Here is a 5915-nt window from a genome sequence, read left to right as displayed (position 1 = left end):
TGTTCCTGGGTCCTGATTTCTTTCACTTATCCACAGCCCCTCCCAAAGAAAGGTTTGTGGCCCTAGGTCACGTAGGACAGGTAGAGGGCATGACTACAAGCTGCAGAGCTTCGAAAGATCTCCATATTCATGAGTTACTTAATGGCCAGAGGGCATAGCCAATTAAGCCTTCCTTCCCAGACCCTCCTCCTTGTAAAAGATATTGAACCTCAGGCCCACCCTGAGAACATGGGGTACAGCTTCATCTACTTTCCATCATGACAGTAAACCTTTTAAAGCCATGGACTTCCTCTCGTATTTGGGGCCAGCTGTGGCGAACCATAGAGGGGGCCTTCAACTAATGAGCCGCTGCCTAATCTCCCATGGAGGACTTCTCTGCATTCCAGCCAGAGTCCCAACAACCTAAGCAAGCTAGCCCAGCCAGCCATGACCCAGCCAGGTGAGTCACTGAGACCAAGAGTCTCATCCACCCTGAGGGACCCTACGTGACACCACTGAGCTTCTCCCTCTTGTTTCTTTTGGAGGCCAGTCCAGCCTATATGCCCCACCCAGTCTCAGTCCTTCTGTGGTCTCCAAACAGTGCCTGGGTGCCCAAGGGCAGAGACCACTGGTTTCCTGCCAGCTGCCTCGGCCCAGAGACCCCTGACCCAAGAGATCTGCCCCAGTGGGACCTCAGACTGGGATCTCCCCATGCCCAGGAGCAGAGTTTTGCAACTTCTCACAGACGTACATCTGCCCCTGGCACTGTGTGGGGTAAACTCAGTCAAATTCCTGTGCTTCTGCCCTCTGAGCCTTCATTTCAGCTGCCTGGGACCGGCAGACTCACAGGAACCACAACTCATCCCAACAGGACCCATGCCAATGAGCAGGCACCACAGCCCCACAGTCAACAACATAAACAACCAACAAATGAGGAAACTGAAAAATGATTAAAAAGCTTTTCAATTAAGAAAATCCCAGGTTGCCATAGATTTTCAAAATAAATTCAACCTGAGCTTATACGTAAACCTGGAGCTGTCTCTTCTAAAACAACAACAACAAAAAAGAATGAAAAAAAAAAAAAAAAAAGAAAGAAAGAAAAGAAAAAAAGAAATGGATCATTTTATAATTTCTTATATGAAGATAGTAGCAGACTATACTAAAACCACATAAGGAGAGTTAAACAATAACAAAAGAGAAAACTACAGGCCAACGTAAGTAGTATTACGTTAACCATACACTTTAGAATAGACTACATCACCCAGAAATGGTGCTGAAAAGGATTTGATATCCACTTGTAGAAGAATGAAATTAACTTCTATCAATCACCTTGTTTGAAAATTAACTCCAAATAGATCAAAGACCTTAATGGTAAACCGGAAACACTGAAACTGCTAGAAGAAACCAAAGACAGTGTCAAACAGTGTCCAGGTACAGAAAACGGTCTTTCTGAATAGAATCACTTTTGCCCGTAATTGAGGCCAATAAAGATAAATGAGACTTTATAAGACTTTATAAGCATAGACACAGCTAAAAGTTCTGCTGGCAGGGGCTCACTCACATCTTATTCTTAAATTTATTTATTTATTTATTTATTTATTTATTTACTTATTTATTGATATTAAGCTGGCAACACTTGCTTTCTAGTCCTATTTAATTGGAATATATTTTTCTATCTTTTCATGATTTCTATTTTTGAAGGTAAGATGAATTCCTTATAGACAGTAGAGAAACTGATTTGTTAACCTTGCAAAATTCAAACGATGGCTCCTAAATGATCTACTACATATGCATATATGTTCTTTATACACAATAAACTCGTCTCCAGACTTATTAGAAGCAAATAATCCTGTCATTTGTCAACAGATTCATGGGCTTGCACAATTTTATGCCTACTGTAAATAAGACAGGCACTGCAAGACAAATTCTATGTAATCAATATCATATGTAGAATAGAAAATCTAAATAATCTAAAATTCACACATATATAAAGTAAGTTGGACTTGTGTAAGATCTGTGTGGGGAGTGGGAAATATGGAGGAGATGTTATTTCTATAGCACAAAATTTTCAGACAGAAAGAAGGTATATTTTTTGGAGCTGTATTATACACAATAGCCAGCATCATTAATAGTGATATACTATATGTAGAATGTTTCTAGAAGAAGACTTTATATGCTTCCAAAATATCTGTCATAGTGGATATGTTTATTAGCTTGATTAAATATTTCCCCAGAGGTCAAATTATATGAGCTGCTACTTCATCAACAAGTAGAACCAAATATTTACAAATACATTTCAATGAAGTCAAATCTTTATTTTTCAGTACCTTCAAGTATGTAAAAACACAGTAAAATGGAAATCTATTTTGTAATTCCAGGCATAATCTTAAATTTCTTCTCCATTTTCAGTGAAGCAAAGACATTAGTCTCTTTTTCCTAAGTTTCTAATGATTTCTTCCCAACAGTAAATCACCAATTCAAAATAGTTTCAGAACCGAGTGTTTCTAAATGCATTGATTGCATCTCAGATTTCTACTTTTTGTGCTTAGATGGCTCTTTAAGTCAGCAATGAAATTAAGAGTAGAAGTTACAGTACATCTCACTTCTCTCGAAGCTCTTTGAATTGACACTAAAACTCTCGAATGAAAGCCCTAAATTTCACCTTAATGCTATGTGTCTTTATTTCATTATATTTGTCTTTAAAAACAAAAAGAAAATGTTTACCCAATATTCATTGTCCCTTACATAAGATACCTATTTTTTTTTTTTTTGTCATAGTCTGAGTGATAAGTTGCTTGAAACTAAGGGCTTCATATTTCTTGGTCATTTTGTATGTATGATACAATGGAGTATTCCAGAAATCACAGTTTTGTAGAAGCATGAAAACATTCTTAGAGGACTTACATTTACTCAGTCATATTTCTTGCTCGCATTTTTCCTGCAAAATATTTTTTTTTTTTTGCTGATGTGAAAGTAACATAGGCTCAATAATAATTTCCTTATAAAATATATTCATGCTACCACTTTGTTAGGATTTATAAAAATGCAATAATGACATAATGAGTAAAAGCAATAGATGTCTCATTAATTGTACAACATAAAACTTAACCTCTTTAGTAAAGTTGCATAGAAGGTCCTTCTACTATTGTTTTTTATCTTTCGTAGTATTGTCAATTAATAGAACATATTTCGTTGTAGTTACAAAGGTCTTATTAAAAAAAAGAATCATTAATAACATAATTTGAAGCAAACACAAAGGAGAGTAAACATTAGAACTTGTTCAATGCTATAGAATGAATATTTGAATTCTCTTAAAGTAAGGACATTAAAGTTCATGATTAGACTGAGCGTAATAAGAGATAGAAGATTCTGAAGAAAATATAGAAAGATTCTGAAGAGATACAGCCAAGAGCTGCTGTATCTCTTCCACCATGTGAATATGCAGGACAAGATGATCATATATCAACCAGGAAGTGAGTCTGCATCAGACAACAAATTTGCTGTTCCCTTGGTCTTAGATTTTCCATTTTTTCTATCAACATCGCTCTCTTCTGTATGACATACCCCTGTGGCAAGAATATTGGCTTGTTCAGTGAGAATTTTCTTTTTTGGTATGTAATAATAAATAAAAATACTTGACATTTTAGCTTAATCCAGGTCTCTATTTAATGACTGAAATAATCATGGCCAGGTCTTTGAGTATAAATGGTTAGAAACAGCTTGCATGCTTAGAGCAAAGTAGGTAATTCCCCTAAATGGGCATGTCTTTAGAAGTATGGTATTATTTTCTAAAACCTACTGATTCCACTTAATGCTGCCACATGGGCTTCAGTTTAGAACAATCTACTAAAGTCTGAATACATTTCCCAGGAACACATCTTTGAAGAAACTGACACCTTCATCACCAACAGCTTTCAATATCCTATAGGTCATTAGTGACTAGTGGAGCTCATGAGATTTCCCTCTTTCATGCTGAGATTTTTGGCTAATTTCTTCTTTCATGGATTTGAGCATGTAGACATTCACCATGAGTGTGTGTGTGTGTAAGTATCCAATCATGCCTTGCAAGTGACGTTTCATGGACAATGTCTACTATCGGTGTCTCTTACGTATTTTCTGCCCCTTGTTTTTGAGCCTTAGGAGGAAAGATATGATATAGATGTCCCATTTAGAGGTAAGTATTCTTCAGACTATTATTCTCTGCATCTTTACCAATAATAAGTCTCTGTATTTGTCACCATCCATTGTAAAGAGGGCGCATCTCTGATGATGTATCAGACTGCATTTGTTTATGAGTATAAACTTATGGGGACAGCCTAACAGTATGTGTCTTTTAAGGAGAATACTAATGTTAAAGTCTCCTCTATTATTTATGTAGCCATGAGTTCTAGCTAAGCCAACTAATATTCATGATCTCATTGATTTATTCATGTAAAAATACTAATAATATAGATCTTTTTCATTTAGTAATTATCAAGTTATATAATTTAACTCTAATTATCTTGTTAGGTAGAGTAAAAAAAAAAAAAAAACAAATACTGTTTTGAACTTTAGAAAACACCAAACACAGTATTTTTATGATATTTTTTACTAAGAACATTAATGCTTCTCTAAGAGCATATATGTGTTTATGTGTACATGTGTGTTATAAGTAGGGATTGATTGACTTATCATAATTTTCCATGAAAGCCAACTTAAATATTATGATCTCTGCATCATGATCACTGTCTGACTTCAGTGATTATTGCCACATCTATCAGAATAAAATTAGCTTGGAAATTGTGAATTTTATAGTGATTTAAAAGCTATCTTTTACAATCTCACTTCTACAACTGAAGAAGTATACTACAATGTTAGTTGTTGACATTTGGATGAGCTTCTCTTTTTAGGAATAACCATCATAGTCATTAAACATTTGTTTTTGAATTTCCAGGATTTCAAAGTTGTCCTCACATTCTGTAAGGAAGCCTATAGTACTTTCTTGATTGTCTGCTCTTTTTTCTCAGTGTCCCCTCATTTAACCTGCTTACTTTTTCACCAATTTTAAATTACTGTTATAGACATATACCTGTTAAAATGAAACAAAAACCCAGAACAGCAAAAGAATATTTTTTACATTATAAATAACTGTGGTTTTACCCCAAAATTAATACAAAACTTATATCATACTTTATTATATTTTTCTCATTCATAAAAGAGTTGTGGCTGAGTAAAAATAAGTGCCAAAGTCTTTTACTGAACACTCAGTGACAATTTTGAACTGTAACTTACAATGCTGAATGTTCATTAAACTTGGGATAAAAGTAGATAAAGTTCATTTACATAGTAAATTTGTATAATGTAATACATATACTAAGATACTTGAGATGGAGCTCAGTAGTGATTACTCTGTAATGGAATAGCGCGCATGCACAGACACACACACACACACACACACACATTCTGGAAACAACTAACTCTAAGCACTTGAGAAAATAGAAGGCAAATAGCATATGATTGCTGCCTAGGCACATAGTCTAGTGATAATAGGCTATAAATTATTACTATAAAATTATGTATAGGATTAACATGGTTAGTAAAGCCATGCATCTTGGAGAAAAACCTAAAATTACCATTTTATTAAAACAGAATCATATCTTAATTATATTCTAAATAATCATCCTTATATCCAAAGGTAAGTGCAGTCCTTGCCTGTCATCAAGGAAACTCCTCTTTGCAACAGATACATACCATTACAGAAAATGCAGCCAATGGTAATGCAGAGTTATGAAACCTAGTTCACATGGATCCATCTACAATAGAACTCACACAACTAAGGCATGGGGATCATTGGAGAAAAGGGAACCAAAATGATTTTAAGAGATATAGAACCAGCAAGCTTGATGCTGGATTACATCTCTCATAGGTATGTCAGAAGTTACACCCATAAAGTCACA

Source organism: Arvicanthis niloticus, chromosome 29, assembly GCF_011762505.2.
Source record: "Arvicanthis niloticus isolate mArvNil1 chromosome 29, mArvNil1.pat.X, whole genome shotgun sequence".
NCBI classification, from domain to species: domain Eukaryota; kingdom Metazoa; phylum Chordata; class Mammalia; order Rodentia; family Muridae; genus Arvicanthis; species Arvicanthis niloticus.
The sequence above is the reverse complement of the archived record's forward strand: the minus strand, read 5'-3'. Positions refer to the sequence as shown.